Below are 18,492 nucleotides of genomic sequence, written 5' to 3'. Positions count from 1 at the left end.
TTTTTTTTTTTTTCCAGAGTCAGCGAGAAGTGAGGGAAGGGAAACTGTTGCTTTTTAAAGAGACAATGGCACATAGAACCAGATGACAGGAATCATGGGGGACAACATGCTGTGAGGAAGACAGTGGGGCACGGAGCACAGGGCATGGATGGAACCCCAGGTTTCTGCCAACCTTTGACAATCAGTAAGGAAATCCTAGTGGGGGCTTTGAATGAGAAGTAGGGAAAGATTTATGTGGAGTAACTAAGAAAGAAAAAAAAAAACGGGAACCAACAGCATCTTGGCAGAGTGGCAATGAGTCCAGGGACTCTGTTCTTAGAGATGAATGAGGATGATAAATAGTGATGCCAGTTAGAGAAAGAAGCAAAGACAAAGGCATGTGGTATAAAAGGGAGCTGCTAGCTGCTGAGCTAGCTCAGAGGAGAAAGATGCTGGCTGCCATGCCTGACAACCAGAGTTCAAACCCCAGGACCCCGGAGATTAAGAAAGAGAACTGACTCCTGTAGTTTTCCTCTGACTTCTGCATATATGCATGCAGAAGTTTTGTTTTAAACTCATGTGTATATAAAAAGACACAAAAGTTTTTTTTTTAAACTATTAAGACAAAAAGATAAAAAAATTCAACATGGAAGACAAATATTAAAGGGTAAAGAAAACACTTTGAAAAACAGAGCAACGTGAAGGGAAGCGTCCTCTCTCTCTTTCTTCTTCTCCCCCTCCTCCCATGCTAGCCTCCTTCACTCTTTCCATCCTTCACTCTCTCATAAAAGAAATACCGTGTTCATGATTGTCAGTCTCAGGCAGCCACATATAGACTCAGAACTCGTAAATCAGAAGAACTACTTTGACTCCCAAAGAGTGGGACATATTTTTTTTAAAGGTTCCAATAGAGTGTGCTTTATAGAGGCAGAAATAGCATCAAGGGGCTAGAGCCAGCGGATGAGCTCTGCTCTTCCAGAGGACCTGACTTCAGACAGCTGCCAACACCCTTGTTGGGCAGCTTACAACTGGTTGCCTGCAGCTCTGAATCTAGGGATCCACACATTCTTCTGGGCTCTGAGGGCACCTGCACGCTTGGGATATACACAGACACATGCACACATGCAAAATAAATAATATATATATTTAAAGTGGGATTGGGGGTTTTAGAATTGAGCTTGAACAATACAGGGGAAGATCCTGCTGACCCACACAGTAAAAAAACCCACCCGACACTTTGGACCATCCCTAATTTAGTGTCTAGTACCCTGTTGCCAACCACCAGCCCGATCAATAGCTTAAATAGGTGAGAACCACACATTTCAGAGTTGGATGCATTACAGAAAGCTAAAGTGCAAGAAGCATGAGAGATCCCTCTTTACTGTGATGTGCAATTTACTGGAGAGACAAATTATTCACTTGGTGATGATTAGGGACCCTTCCCATGTCAGAGCTCACTGCGACGCCAGCAGGAGGAGACTTGTCACAGAGGCATAGTGCACAGCAAGTTGCTTTTAGACCAATCAGTATGAACACCACCTCCTCCCATGGGTTTGCACGTCCTTTAATGCTTCCCGCTACAGTGTATGGTCTGTCCTGCCTTCACACGTTGTGAACATTTTATGTTTTTTCATGGTAGTTTCCTTTAGATTTTTTTTTTTGATAGCACACAACAGAAGACACCATTTTCTACATATACTTTCTTGTGACCTGCCTTTTTACCAACATTTTCAATCCTCCTAGGCTGGGTGATATATCTGAGTTTTCCAGATTATGTCAAGTCTTCAAAAAAAAAAATTTAAAAACTCACTTAAAAAAAACAATCCTCTAGCTGGGCAGTGGTGGCAGTAACGCCTTTGATCCCAGCACTTGGGAGGCAGAGGCAGGCGGATTTCTGAGTTCGAGGCCAGCCTGGTCTACAGAGTGAGTTCCAGGACAGCCAGGGCTATACAGAGAAACCCTGTCTCAAAAAAAAAAAAAAAATCCTCTAATGGTAGGGACATGAGTGCACATGAGCGTGGATGAGCTAGCCCTGCCACTTGTGTGCTGTGCAGAGGAGGGTGGATGCCCTCCTCCATCTTGTCTCATGCCACCTATGTCAGGTGGTAGGTCGGAGAACTGGGCCTTGGGTCATGAGAGTGCTAGAGATGGCCCTGTTCGTCATGGGCTGCAACACTTGAGAGCACAGACCCTGGACCTTGCCTGGGCAGCACAGTAGAGCTGGCCCTGGTGGTGTGAGCATAGGTGAGCCAGCCCAAGGGCATGAGCGTGGGTGAACTCTCTGCCTCTGCTGGCGGTGGCATTGGAGAGCTCACTCTAGTGATGTGGGTACTGGTGAGTTGGCGGGCTGACCGGCTCAGATACCTACCTCTTAGGCTCAGATCCGGGGCTTCGACTTAACCTATGCTAACGTCTACGCCATAGATGCCGGAGTCCACGAAGTGGTCAGTCCTACAGATCCAAAGCTCCAGGATCTCCATGACACAGAGCAACAAAATGATATCAGAGAGGAGCCCAGTGAGGCTGCAGAATCGAGAGTGTAGTAGAAGCCAGGGGCCTCGAACCAGACCAGTGACTCCTTGTAATGAACCACAGCTTCCACAATGAGATTTTTTTTTTTTTTCCTTTGCGGGGCAGAGGTTGCCAGGGCTGAAGATAGGTACAAGGGCGATGGGGAAGTGAGTGGGACTAGAGTGCATGATGTGAAATTCACAAAGAACCAATAAAAAGTTCTTTAAAAAAAAACCCAACTTGTAAATTAAAAAAAAAAAACCCAACTCTATAAAATACATGCATAAGTCTAACTACAAATTTGAGAGCTACCTTAGTCAAGGATTAGTGTTACCAGTGTTAGATGGACCTGCATTAATTCCCAATGTTCAAGTCTTCATTTCAAAGTTTATTCAAATCATTAATTAATAATTCATTAGGAAGTGTTAACGAGGATAAGTGTTAAACTCCCTCATTTATCATTCCTGGTGTTTGCCTTCCCTGTCCGGTAGGTACGCAGAGGCAGGGTAGTATCCTCTTATGCTGCTCCGGCATCTCTCCCTTTCTTTAATTGTTCAGCCTTTAGATGCAGGTTTTATGTTGACACTCGGAGGCCCTTTAAAAGTCAGTCACATGACTTGTTTAGACTGAAAATGTGTAGGCTGTGCTGTGCCTCATTGGTCAAGCTGCTGCCCTGCTTCCTCAATGGTACCCTGTCCTTTCAAGGTGGATTGTCATGACCCTGTAGTGAGCTCATAAGTAAATCAGGGCTAATTAGCTGGGCTTTTATTGGAGGCTTTTGCTCAGAATAACATTTAAACTATGAACAACCCTATGGCACAACTCACAGAATAAAAGAACACGCATAATAGAAGGCATGCCAGGCATTTGCAAGGCTGATGTATGCGCTTGCTGGATGGACACAGGGTTGCTTTTGGCTTAAAGCGATACCTAGGGGCCTCAGCGCTCTCTTGTTCACCGACTATAAACACAATGCACTGTGGAGTCACCCTACTGATGGCAGCGGCTTGGCTCTGGCTTATCTTCTCTCTGTTTGTTTTGATTTCATGAGTAGGTTGTGCACTTCTTGATAACACAGACTAGACTCTCTGTTGTAATGTTTTCATCACCCTGGTTCACAGGAACCTATGAAGATGGATCACATCCTATTGAAGATAGATACTTGTAGAAGAATAGTCTAGATGATTTTTTTTTTTAAACTCTAGGTTTCTAAATTTAACCTAAATTTGAGAATTGGGTGTTAGAGCCTTTTTACTTTTGGTCTTGCCTGAAAGGCCCTTTAGATACACACATATCTTGGCTTCTGTTCCCTGATATCCACAATCTTTCCATGCCCCCAAATCACTATCTGGTACTTTCTTAGCTAAACACTTTGAAGAATTCAAGAGAGAGTTCTCCATCACAGTCCCATTATTCTCTGGAAACGTGGGCAGTCTGGATTTGGAGGTCATAGCTAATATCTGATGGTTATATAATATTTAGGGAGGCTTGCTAAATAACTCAGGTACAATTATAAAATCGGGGCTCAAAGAAAAACACAGGGTCAGGTAATCAAACCAGAAAGGAGAAAAGCAAAAAGCCCAAAACAAAGCCCCAGATGAGAGGCTCAGCCCGGTGTGTCAACACATCCATCTTGCAGAAATGAAAGGCTTAATAGCTGCTGCAATTCAGGTCAGCGGGATCGGCCAGCTGATGGGCTCCGGCTGCTCTGTGCTGGACCAGCGGGTGAGACACCTGCTAGTTTGAGTTCCAAAGGTTTTCCTGAGTCACATCACTAATACATTCCTGGGGGATTTCATTGAGCTGCTTTGCAAGCAGTTTGTGCACTGCAGTAATGGGTAAACTAGCTATTTTGACACACTGCAAAAACATGTTTTTGAAGAGAGAAAGGCTCTTGGCGAAAACAGACAAATGACTGAGGGACATTTTATTGTCACTGAACTCGGTGTTGATGTAGGTGTTTAAACAGCCAGTTCCCAGCTCGCTATTTAAATACCTATATACTGAATTAGTTATTCACAAGGGGGAGATGTGGAAGAGGAGCAAAAATGATACAATTAAGTTACAAATATAGGCCATACCATCCAAAATATCCCAACTGTCCTCTTTTTCTTCTTTAACGAGTGTCATTATATTTTGATGTGTTTAATAATACAGCAGAGGTTAAATGAAACATGAAAAAGGGATGTACACTAAAATTGAGATAGCTCTTCCCTCAGTGAAGTGGAACCCAGCAGATGTAGCAGCGAACTGTAATTGCTGCCTGTTTCCTGTCAGTCTGATTAAGTTGCATTGTACCAGCTCCAAGTGTAAGAATCAGTGGCTTCCCATAGGGCACAGCATGGGATGGCGGGCTGAGGTGGGGGCATAACTCCAGGCACCTCCTGCTTCTCCTGGTAATGGTGTAGACATACAATATACATTGATGACATATAAAATCAATAGGCTGTGGAGGGGGTTAGGGGAACACTCGAATCCATCTTCTCAAAGTTACTCCCAGGAAAGCCAGGGAAACGGGAACAACCTTGAAACCAGAGGTTTGATGTAACAATCAGCTAAGACTTGGAGCCAGGAATGCAAACATCCATTTTTAAAAGAAACATGAATGTCTAAACTACATCTCCATTTGACCAACTATGAAATCTGACAACTGCTTTTAGGGCTTGCCTTGTCCCTACTGTGTACTGTGTGTCCTGAACCAGCCAGTCAACTGGTCTATGTTGGGAAAGAAAGGGAGTCCAATACTGTGCTAGGATTTGGAGGGGATAGACACCAGACAGCTAATGATCGACTTGGGGAGGCAACACAAGTGTAGCATGAAGCAATTAGAAAGCCATTCAGAGCCACACTGCTTAGAGTTCAGAAAAAGGACAGCAGGGTGAAGCCTGCAATGGTGAGGTAGTTTTCATAGGAAAGGACTTAAGGAAGTTCTTCAAGATGAGGTAGAAATGGGGGGTAGAAGGAAGACCATCTTGACTGTCAATTTGACGTGGTTTGGACTAAGAGCTATACCTCTGGGTGGATCTGTGAAGGAATTTTCAGGAAGGATTAGCCAGTGTTTGCCATATGTGCTGGAAAAGTTTTATGTCAACATGATACAAGCTATAGACATCTGAGAGGAGTGAACCCCAGTTGAGAAAATGGTCCCATGAGAGAGTCTGAACCATCAACCAGGCAGCATATACAGGCTGGTCTGAGGTCCCCAGCACATATATAGTAGAGGAATGCCTGGTCTGGCCTCAGTGTGGGAAGACTTGAGGCCCCACGGAAGGGGAAGGCCTGGTGTTGGGGGAGCACCCTTTTGGAGGCTTTTTGCAGGAGGAAAGGGATGAGAAACTGTGAGAGGGGAAACCGGGAAGGGGGCTATGGCTGAAATGTAAATACATAAAATAATAATAATAAAAAGATTGTGCTGTAGGGAGACTGGTAGGGCATTTTCTTATCTAGTGATTGATGGAAGAGAGCCGAGCCCATTGTAGGTGGTACCACCCCTAGGATGATGTTCCTGGGTTCTATAGGAAAGCAGGTTGAGCAAGCCATGTGGAGCAAGCTAGTGAGTGGCACCTTCTACAGCCTCTGCATCAACTCCTGCCTCTAGGTCCCTTCTCTGTTTGAGTTCTTCCCCTGGCTTCTTTCAATGATGAGAGCTGTATGGAACTGTAAGGTGAAGTAAACCCATTGCTCACCATGTTGCTTTGGTCATGGTGATCTTCATAGCAATAATAACCCTAAGGCACCATGAGAGCCTGGAGACCTGAGTTCAAACCCAGGATCCAATGAAAAAGGTAGATGGAGAAACCACTCCCCTAGGTTTTTCTCGGATTTTCACAAGCATACCATACATCATGTGATTTCCCCAACATGAAACAGTAACAAATAAATAGAATTGAAATGACATCCAGCTTATTTGATATTCTAACATGGGATAGAGACCAGCCACTCCCCAGAGACCTTGCTTCAGCCCCAGACTGAGACTTCTGGGGCATACCGCTTCTTCCAGCTTTTCTAGAATGAAGATGAATGGCCATTGTTGGGTGACCTGGGCAGTATTTGCCATGACATACTCTAGTGACCCCTCTTTTACAATATACAGATACATGCTATTGGTTCTGGTGTTTTCTTTGAGAGCCCTGTCTAATGTAACATCCCATGCTTCCAAACCAGAGTGACCCAAACTGTCCAGACTGCAGTGGGTTGTGGAGACAGCTAGGTCTAGCTGGACTGAGCAACTCAGGAATATAGTAAAATGGGGGTTCATTCTGGGATAGTCTAGTGAAGGCACCTACCCTACAGTCATCTTAAATTTCTACATGCATAGATAGAGTAACAAAAGCCACCAATCCAAGATCCACTGTTGATCAGGTTTCCCCTGAGAATTTCTGATATATGTATACACATATACATATGAATATATATGTATGTATATATACACATATATACACATACATATATATTTTTTCTGGTAATTAATTAAGAAAAAAAGAAAAAAAAACATGGTAGGGACCGAAGAAATTGGTCAGTGGTTAAGGATAATTGTTGTTCTTCCAGAAGACCTATGTGGAATTCCCAGCACGCACAGGCAGTTCAAACTACTATAAACACCAGCTACAGAAGATCTGACATCCTTTTCTGGCCCCCTTGGGTATCCCATACTTCTGTGATCCCTACCTCCATTAATTCTGTTTAAGGCATTGGTGACAGCAGACGTGGCAAAAAAGAGGAGAGGGGGCCATCAGTGAATTTGGAGGTTTGATGTGTATGAAGTGATTTGACTTTCTCCACCCTGACTCTGATAGAGAGAATATGTTGTTCTCATATTAATACATTCACACAGGCATGTGGTAGCAACGATGCTAGATCATTGTCTTAGGGCTTTATTTCTGTGAACAGACACCATGACCAAGGCAACTCTTAGAAGGACAACATTTAATTGAGGCTAGCTTACAGGTTCAGAGGTTCAGTCCATTATCATCAAGGCAGGAAGCACAGAAGTGTCCAGGCAGACGTGGTGCAGGAGGAGCTGAGAGTTCTACATCTTCATCTGAAGGCTGCTAACAGAAGACTGACTTCCAGGCAGCTAGGACAAAGGTCTTGTAGCCCACACCCACAGTGACACACCTACTCCAACAGGGCCACACCCTCTAATAGTGCAACGCCCTGGGTTGAGCATATACAAACCATCACATTCATATTGGCTGAAATCAGTTTGAGTTCCTCACCTAAGAGAGGAGATGGGAATCTCCTATGACAGTGACAAGTCTATAAGAACAGTGCCCGAGGAGATGAAAGATGGCTTACAGCTGCCAGCAATGGTACACCATTTCTAGCACGCAGGCTTTGCTCAAGTTCGATTTTAGGATCATGTTCTTCTGCAGTGTATTTCATCCGGGACGCCTGCACTCAGTTCCTGGACAGCAACAAAAACTCACCTTAAGAACCTGTAATCTAACGAGACAACTCCAGGCCTGTGAAGGGGGGAAAGTTTCAGCTGCACAGCCAATTGCTAGGTTTTGTAATCCCTTGAAATAACACAAATTGTTGTGATCTTATAGGTGTGCACAAAAGGAACACTTTCTCTGAGTCCTTGTAGGCACAAAGTGGTCTTACTTGAGATTGAATTGACTAGACTCAAGAGAAGCCTCCGTGATTTTGATGTTTTTTTCCGTGATGATAGCCTATTCCTGGCTCTCATTGTTTATCATCCTCTGGAGTGACTAGAGGGATTCCAAGCATCCTTAGCATTTTCTAGTACTACATGCTCAGTGGAGCTCACCTGGGCTTATACATACAACCTGCATCCATATGGAATCTGCCTTTCTTTGGGTTTCTCCATCTTTAGCATGTTGTCCAGGACTGGATTCATCTGATAGCCATGGTCAACAGACATGACCAGCATTTTTCATCCCAAGACACTAGCCCCCAAATTCCTTTCTGCTCTTTCTCTCAGTTCCTCCTAGAGGATCAGCATTGACCTCCTCCTTAAGTAGCAGCTTTCTGTAAAGTTGGTTTACATTTTTGGCTGTCATTTTTCCTCTTAAGGATTTGGATATAAATCCTTGATAGTGGGACAAAAGGCTAATGCCATCACCTATTTTTGGAATAGTGCCTCTTCTTTCCTAGGACCTTGTGCCAAGATGGTGTCACCCCAGTCTGTTTTGTTTTTGTACAATGTATTTTCAGAAATACTGCCTTGGTTCTTCTTTAAAAATGAGTGCATGACAGACAATATACTTTAATAGCACACAAACCATTCTGTTCTCTTAGGTTAAGTAAGGATGTATTTACCAGGATGGGCTTCCAGTTTGGAAACAGAGTTCTTGCTAGAGAGGAAAACACAAAAGCAAAATCAAGGGTGAGGATGCCTCATAGATACAGTGGTATTTACATTTCTCTGTGTTAGTGATAAAACTAAAGTCATTGTAATAATTTTTTTTCAATTCTGTGATTGTCTTATGGCAATGTATGATTGTTCTCACCACTAAGAGAGGGAACATTGGGGCAGAACCACATAGAACTTGAATGTTTTATACTTTTTGAAGACAGATTAAAAAAATGAAAGAAATAACAGATGCCACACATAGACTGTGGAGCTTAACAGAAGCAGGGTTGGCAGGTAAGGGGATGCCACACAATGTTCTGTTATCAAGTTGAAAAGTGCTTCAAATGAAGTAAAATGAGATCAGTGACAAAAAAAAATCACCCTAAAGTCAGCTTTTGGGCTTCATAAGGACAGACTTGAGCTCCTAATGTCAACTTTTGGTGTTCATAAGGACCAGGCTTGAGCCCCTGCTGGTCTCATAGTCTTAGGTCACCTTCATGCAGAGTTCATCATTATTTGTTTGCCTTTTGGGGCCACAAACGTTCTGTTGTGGTTGGCCTTCCTGTTTAGCTGCTTTGTTGGCCTCTCTTCGTTGCAATGGGCAGGTAACACCCTAATCCCTGCTGTGTTGCCTAAAACCCACACCAAATATCACTTATGGAACAAGCTTATAGGGTGGCAAATGATTAAAATGTGTCATAGAGATATGAACATGCAAGTGTGAGCACCCCCCCACACACCCCACACATCTGTTTTACAATTCCACCCTCAACTACAACAAATATTGTTGTCAAATGAAACTAAGAAAATGGAAAGATCATTTACTCACATGAAGTCACTTTTCTTACCAACTCAAGAATTTTATAATCTAGAACCTTTATAAGCTAGCTAGGTGAACATCTCTAACAGAGTCACATGGTCTACTGTAAGAATTGAGCAAACAGGGATGCCTCATAAAAATACCAAGGAGCAAGGAATGTCCATTAAGCCTAAAGACTGAGCTTCAGAAGAGTTTACCGAGCAAACATCAGTCCCCAGGAGATGCCCTAATTGCGGGGAATAATGCCTGGTTCTAGGAAACATTCCTAGTAAGGAGTGTATCTCCCCCCAACCCCTCCTACAAGGTGCAATCGGTATCTTCTCCTCACCTCGGGCACAGAGGTCAATGGAAACAAAGAACAACATGCTCCACCAATGAGAGATAACCAACTCATGCTGTAAACCTTCATACTGGGAAGGTATAAAAAGTGTGTGCTTTTGTTCCTCAGGGTCGCCTTTTTTGCCTGAATGCTGGACGACCCCAGTATACTGGATCATTAAAAACCTCATGCTAATTGCATTGTTCTCCATCTCTGTGTATTTGTGAGTGGGACGGATGACATCCTGGACATAAGACTCTGTTCCCTGAATCTTACAACACTACCATTAAACAAATGATGTAATTTTTTTTTTTGGAGGGGGGTTGGTTTTTCATGACAGGGTTTCTCTGTTTGGCCCTGGCTGTCCTGGAATTCATCTGTAGACTAGGCTGGCCTCGAACTCAGAAATCTGCCTGCCTCTGCCTCCCAAGTGCTTAGATTAAAGGCATGCACCACCACTGCCCGCCACAAATGATATAATTAAGAAAACAAAAAATAATTGTAGGAGCCAGGAAAAGCTTACAAAAAAATGCAAGCCAAATTCACTCCATCTCATCTCCCTTCCTATCCTGTCCTTTTCTCTCCTCTCCTCTCCCCCTTTCACCTGTTCTTTTCTCTTTTTTTTCTTTTTAATACTAGAAATATCCACATCTCAACTGTGTATACTACAGTGCACTGCTGATGCTAGTTAGCTATGTGGGTTTAAACTCAACCCATCAACGAGAAGCTGAGTTCTCCGAACATGAGAATGATCTTATCGACTCAGCCCATGTCTGACAAACTTGTTTATCAGTTTGGAAGTTTCCCTTGACATGCTCCTCACTCCTCTAGTTCCAGTACCTACCAGGATGACTTCATCAGGGAGAACTATACATGATTCCCTTAGATTATCCTTGATCCTCGGGAGGGAGCCACACCTTCCCAGGGAGCAGAGACTATCTCAGCTCCTGGCATATCTCTGTTCATTGACCAGAGAGCTCCACTGGCCTCTGGATTTTCTTAGAGTCTCATTCCATAGCTGTGATTCACTAAAAAAACTGGCCCTGTGGTTGAACTTTGTATCCAATTCCTCTTCTTTCTGAAGGTCAGGCATCTGATCTTGTGGTCAGAGTTTCTGCCCTGGAGCTACCTGGTGGCTACTGTGAGTGGCCTTCTAGGCACTTACCTTTCAGGAAACCCCACAGGTTTTGAAGTACCTTCCAGGGACCTGGACAAAATCCAGACAACCTTTGTATAAGATCACAAATAGATTTCTATAGATCTTTTTTTAAATCTAGGCTATTTTTACTTTTCTAAGGTAATTGATATATGCAAAACACATAGAATATTGGCTAGATATGCATAGAATATTGGCTAGATAGTGGTCTGGTCAACAGAGTTAAATAATTTTATATAAAGATATTACCCAAAGGAATAAAAATTAACTTGGGATAACGAAGGCCTAGGTACCAAAATTTTAGGTAATATAAAACTTTTAGGGGTGACAAGTAGAACCTCAAATTGCCTCTGAAGGACAAAGCTAAGTATCTCTGTATCATGAAAACTCAGGACCTTCTATCTTCCCGTGTCATCTTCTTCCTTTCTGTGGTCTAGGTTACTGTGTCATTTAAGATGAGTAACCACCACTCAGACAAAGGAAGGAGAAAAGCACACATCCATTCCAGTTGCGTTAGTTTCCTGTGGAAAATACCTTCCCAGACGTTCCCACAAACTGACATCTCATGATCTGCAAAGGGATTCAGAAAATGATTTTACTTTGTTCCCCCCCCATTTGTTTGATTTGGTTGAGTATGAGAGTCCTTCTTCTAAAATAAAACAAACAAGCAAACAAAATAAAAATTTTAAAATGGCAATGTGAGATTAAAAAAAAAAAAAACCACAACAAAATGAAATTCAACATCAATAGATTATCGTGATTTTTTTTTTACTAAATGACTTCAAACATTGTTTTAATCTTTTATTTTTTTTTTAAGCTAGGCATAAAGATTTCCTAAATAAAATACTAGTGGATTTAATGGAGTGATGTAATAAAGAGACAATAGCTCTCAGGGTACTGTGATTATTTTCCAATGCCAAGATGACTAATGAAAGAGCTAAGCCAGTTTGTCTTTGATCTGCCCTTCCAGCTTCACTCTGGTGCTCTACCTCGGAGTTGCTTCCCTTGTCTCTACCTTCCTCTTCTGCTGAACCATCCAGCTGTGCTGGTTCCTCTTCTGCTGAATGATCCAGCTGTCCTGGCTCCTCTCCTTGCACAGACAACCCTTTTCCCATTCTTGAAATTTAAAATCAACCTAACAGTGAGTTTGTAAACAACGCTGCAAAAATGATCTTTGTGTACCTTTAGGGACACGTTGTCATTTGAATCCTTGAAAATGGATTTTTAAGGTTTCAATTTGTAATCACAAGTATTCTCTGACTTTTATGTGGGTTTTAAAGATCTTCGGAGATGAGAGAATGGAAGAAAATAGTTCATTGTGACTTCGGTTGATATTTCCTTATAACTAAAATTGTTGTTTTTCTAATGTCCATTTGATTTTCTCTCTTCCATATATTTTATCCTTTTATCTCCTCTTTCTCCTCCTTCTTCCCTCCTCCTCTTCCTCTTCCTCTTCCTCCTCTTCTTGCTCTTGCTGACTTAAGTAAATTTTCTTTACACTAAAAATACTTAGCTATTTAGATTGTAAACACCTTTATTTCATTTAAAATATATTTTCCATTAGGATATCATTTTTTGAGATTAGCTGACATAAGTGTACGTTCTTTTTTGTTTTCTTAGCATCTCCCCCTCCGTATAAACACTTAGTCGACTTTATTGAAATATCATCATCACAGTATACTAAAATTCAAGAGTACCTAAAATCAATCTTATAAGTGTTTAGGGGCTGTATAAATAAAACCATAATACTTAGGTGAAAAAATTAGTAATATTTGAATTAATGGAACTGGCAAGATAGGTCAGATAGTCAAAGCGCTTTCCACTAAGGGCCTGATTTTGTTTCCAAGAACTAACATAAAGATGAAAGAGAAAACTGACTTTATAGAGTTGCTCTCTGGACATGTGCTGTTGCATGTGTGTCCACCCCATAATCCAAATATGTGCAACAACAATAATAATAAAAACAGAATTTTAAAACATTTTAAACAAAGGGGCATGATGGTGTAAGCCTTTGTTGTCTAGACCCAGAAATCAGAGGCAGGCAGATCTCTAAGACCTTGAGGCTAGCATGCTCTGTCTAAGGCATTCCAGGTCAGCTGGGCTTGCATAGAAAGGCCTTGTGCCAATAGACAGATAGATAGATAGATAAATAAATAAATAAATAAATAAAATGCTTTATTACTGGGCTAATGAAGAATGTCATATTTATAAACAGGGTTTACATATAATTTTCATTTCTTCTCAATGGATCTAATGTCACATCAAAAACAACTGAAGAATAATTAAATCTATAGGTGCAATAATCTGAAACTTCATCTGAGGGAGACATGCAAACTGTAGAAGAAAGTGGCAACAGAAAAGGAAGTTCATCATAAGATATGGAAATTCTTTATAAAGTCAAAGTGTTTAATACCGCAAAGCCCTTTTTTGCCAGAGAAGACAGACAAGCAGCTAGAATACAGAGTCAAGAGATGCCACCTTGTCCAGGGGCTGGGGAGTGAGTGGGTGATGTCGGTTACTGTTTAATCAAAAGAGAAAAAAAGAAAACGAAGAGATGGCTTTAGAAGCAGATGAAAGAGAATTTCTATAAAATAGAAAATAGAAATTCTACACAGTGAAACCCCTGTATAAAGAAATGCAAAGCAGAGTGGCCGCTGTGAAAAAAATTTCTTCTCAAAATCATGTTCCGTCAAAAGAAAATGGCTCCAAGAAAGGACATACAAAGTGATACACAGGAAAGAAAAATTAATGACCAGAATTGACCAAGGAAAGTCATCCTCACTAATAACGAGAGGAGCTCCAAGTAATAGGATAGGGATAATAATAGAAAAAGGATAGTATTTTCCCAGTTTTGCAAGAAACAAGAACATAATAATGGCCATTGTTTGAAATGGAGAAATGGAACTAAAACCGGTCTGTTAGTGCTAAGGTAGTTTCCAGTTTCCTCAAGACAATAGAGCATGCATAGAAAACATTTCAAATACTAAACACTCCTTCAGATCCTTCTCACTACTTCTGTTTCCAGCAAATTATCTAAAATATGTACAGTTAGAATACATATATGAATTGCTCACTATGATGTCATTATTAAATAATGCATTGTGAAGTATTTAACATTTCCAACAGGTGTGGTGATTCATGTGGGGAGCATAACTGTTCATCCACAAACATTTCAGAGTAAGAGATACATCATCAAAGGTGGGGACAAAGAGTAGAGTAGAGACTGAAGGAAAGGCCATCCAGAGACCACCCCAACACCACCTAGGGATCCATCCATCTGCAGGCACCAAACTCCAACACTACTGCTGATGCCAAGAGGCACTTGCTGACAGAAGCCTGGTATGGCTGATCCCTGAGAGGCTCTGATTAATATAGATGTGGATACTCACAGCCAACCATCCAACTGAGCTGGGGATCCCAATGGAAGAGTTAGGGGAAATACTGAAGGAGCTGAAGGGGTTTGCAACCCCACAGGAAGGACAACATCAACTAACTGGACCACCCAGAGCTCCTATGGACTAAATCACCAACCAAAGAGTGTACATGGAGAATCCCTGGCTCCAGATACATATTTAGTAGAGGGTGGCCTTATCTGACATCAGTGAGAGGGGAGGCCCTCCGTCCTCTGGAGGCTTGATGCTCCAGCATAGGGGGATGCTAGAAGGGTGAGGTAGGAGTGGATGAGTCAGTGAGCCGGTGAAGGAGCACATTCATAGAGGCAGAGGGGAGTAGGGATGGGCTGGTGGGGTTGTGGAGGGGTTTCTGGGAAGGGGGATATCATTTGAAATGTAAACAAATAAAATGATTAATAAAAAAAAAAACAGAAACGCATCATCACTGAGGGGATTAGGTCCTCTTCTTGACCATTGTCACCCGGCTTCACTGCCCTCACTTGAGTGCGGTACCATTTGTTTGTTGCTTCTGTTTATTTACTTATTTTGAAACAGGGTTTGACTATGTAGCCCAGGTTGGCCTGAAACTAGCTATATAGACCCAGCTGGTCTCAAACTATTTTTAAATTTACTACTTTATGCCTGAATTATTTTTTTTAAGATTTATTTATTATTATACATAAGTACACTGTAGCCATAGAGGGCATCAGATCTCATTACGGGTGGTTGTGAGCCACCATGTGGTTGCTAGGATTTGAACTCAGGACCTTCAGAAGAGCAGTCAATGCTCTTACCCACTGAGCCATCTCGCCAGCCCTTATGCCTGAATTATTGTGTCGAAGGAAGAATGGCAAGGTGGCCTCAAACTCCTGGAGATGCTTCAGCTCCTGGCCCCCAGGTGCTGCGAGTAGAGGTGTGTACCACCACATCTGCCTATGATGTGGTTTATTATTATTATTACTATTTTATTATTATTACAAAAAGGTCTTATTTCAATAAGAATTTTTCATGTGTCAAAACTTGAGGAAATAGGTTAAATAAGTTACGATGTCTCAGAATGATAAAGTCCTATTTAGTAAATGAATGGCTTTTCTTTTCTTTTCTTTTTTTTTTTTTTTTTTTTTTTTTTTTTTTTTTTTTTTTTTTTGGTTTTTCAAGACAGAGTTTCTCTGTGTAGCCCTGGCTGTCCTGGAACTCACTCTATAGACCAGGCTGGCCTCGACTTCAGAAATCCACCTGCCTCTGCCTCCCAAGTGCTGGGATTAAAGGCGTGTGCCACCACCACCCAACAGCATTTTTTTTTATTATATGCATAGCGCGTTCACATTACTAGACATTGGGAAAGACAACATCTTGGAACAAAGCAAAAAGACAAAATTACCTACAAATTTTCCAGCCACCTGAAACCATTGTGGCTTTTCAAGTAAGATCTGCTATGTGGTCTAATTATTATTATTATTTTTGAGTTTTCCTCCTTTACCCTCTGAATTACTGTGTTGAAGGAGGGATGGTATGCCCAAGAATTATTATTTTACTCTTGTGGTAGTAAGGATTGAGCCCAGGGCCTCCTGCCTCCCAGGTAAACACTGTCCTGCATCTCCTGAGACATTGTATTCCCTGCCCTGACACCAACAGTGAGCTTAAAGGTAATTCAATCGGAGAGTGGAAGCATTCGGACTTTCAAGGTCCAGGTCAGAGAAAGAGGAGGTTGCACCATGGTTGCACTTGGTCCATAGGGTGTGAACAGGTTTAGGAACTGGAAGAGCAATCCCTGGCAGCAGCAATGGCATGTTACCCCACATCTGGAGGACCATGTCATTATGTCGCAAGATGGGACCCAGAAAGGCTTTCAGTCCACACATCTAAGCCCAGGGGCAGTCTAGCATAAATATTCAATATTAATATTCTGGAGGGCCTTCAGAATCTGCACTTTTCTACTAACCTAAATTTATACTGAGTCAGTCTTCCACTTACTGGCCAAAACCCCCAATATGGCTAACGTCTGTTAGTTTGATCGCTACAGTTATCATTCCTGTTCTTTGTTGTTCTCTCATGCCTCATGGTTAGAGTCTATGTGATTCTCATTGTTCAGCTCCTCAACAGAGTCTCATCCTACTGAGGCTACATGATCCATGCTCAATTGTGATGAACCCCTGAGTTCCTCACCTCTTGTTCTGCATGATGATGTATGGTAACCCTCTGATTGTCTAGCTAGAGTAGACCCTTGGCCAAAAGTCCCTACAAACACCATTAAAGATGTCAGATTCTAGAGGGTCTTGACTCCATCGCACCCCACCACTGTGGCTGAGCTCTCAGCAATCAAGGGTCTTCCCTGAGGGCAGTAATTAGAAGATTGCTATCACGCACTTACAGAAAACAACAGTGTTGCCATTCTGTGTTATTTGGGGGAAAATAAATTCTGATCTCCTCCTTTGAGGTCCAAACTCCAGGAACTTTAATGGAAAAAAGAACTTTTCAGACAGGAAGTGTTCTCCCTGATGGCTCCTGTGGTGATTTATGCTATTGTAAAGCAAAAGGAGAAGTAGGATGTGAATTTTGAGACAGTTTTTCCAGTATTATTACTATACTAAAGACAATCTCGAAGTCCATGTGTGTGTACGTGTGTATGCATGTCACACACAGGTTCCCCAAAGTACAGCACCCATTGAGGTTATCAGCTTCTTAAACAAATGAGCCAGATTGCTGCAGATAGAATCTTCATCACATGAAGAAAAAGTGAGGGGACAAAGAATGTATTTATCCAAGGTACTGTGACTATTCAATTAAACGAAGGGGAGGAGACGGGGCATGACACAAGAGGAATCAACAATAATAGTATGATTTTGCTGAGTTTAGTAGCACTGGTTGACAGTGTTAGAGAAGACAAACAGAGACAGAGAAAGAGAAAAGGAAGGAGGGAGGGAGGGAGGAAGGGAGGGAAGGAGGGAGGGAGGGAGGGAAAGAGAGAGAGAGAGAGAGAGAGAGAGAGAGAGAGAGAGAGAAACACAGACAGAAACAGAGAGAATCATTCTCTGCACCTGGCTCTGTAGAAGGGGCTAAACTAATACTTGCTGAACGGACTCTGTGGGACTAATTTAAAATCTAAACACTCTACATGGGACTTACAAAAGAGCCCTCTATATATCAAGTTCAATTACACAAATCTTTCTCCTAAAGCAAACCTCTTTCCTTGCTTGTGGCAACTCCTGGGGACATCCTCCCATCCTGTCCGGGCAGGTTCTAATTGGCTGATTCCCTTTCACTGACACTCGGTGAAGAGTGCCCTTCCTCTACATCAGACTGTAGAACTTTCTGATGTAGGAGGCACAGAAAACCACTAAGAGATGATATGTACGAAGCACCACATCTCGGGAGCCTGCCTATACGATGTGCAAAGGAAGACATACAGACAAAATGACAGACACACAAAATCTGGGATAGGGTTGGGAAGCACTGTTGAGGTCACTTACCGCACACCCTGGAAACTTGGGGAGTTTACTCTGCACAGCACACGGATGAGGGTTACCCAGTCTCCATAGAGCATCTCTAAAGAGAGCAGTCTCAGGCTGCAGTCATCCCGGAAAGGGAAATGGCAGTTGCTGGTTTGTGAACAAACTTGTGGAAATCAGCACACACACACACACACACACACACCAGCAGAAGGCTTTGCTGTTTCTCTGAGTCTGATCTGGGGAAGGCTTTGCCATTGTCATGTGTCTGAGGTGTGGCTACACCCATTCAAACAAGATTTTATCTGTCTCTCCACAGAGGAGTCCATGGAAAAACCGCCTTGCTATCTGTGGACAGAATCAGATCTACCAAAACAATACCTAGTCAAATACAATAAATGCAAGCTGAAAATGATAGGTGACTAGCTGGGATTATTTTGTAGAACGACATGAAACAAAAGCAAAACCATGAAGAAAGGCTCTGATGTATTTACCAGCATAACTTGAATTTCATATACCAAAATTTATGAACAAAATTAAAGCTGAA

The sequence above is a fragment of the Mastomys coucha genome, unplaced genomic scaffold (genome assembly GCF_008632895.1).
Source record: "Mastomys coucha isolate ucsf_1 unplaced genomic scaffold, UCSF_Mcou_1 pScaffold13, whole genome shotgun sequence".
Lineage (NCBI taxonomy): Eukaryota > Metazoa > Chordata > Mammalia > Rodentia > Muridae > Mastomys > Mastomys coucha.
The sequence above is the reverse complement of the archived record's forward strand: the minus strand, read 5'-3'. Positions refer to the sequence as shown.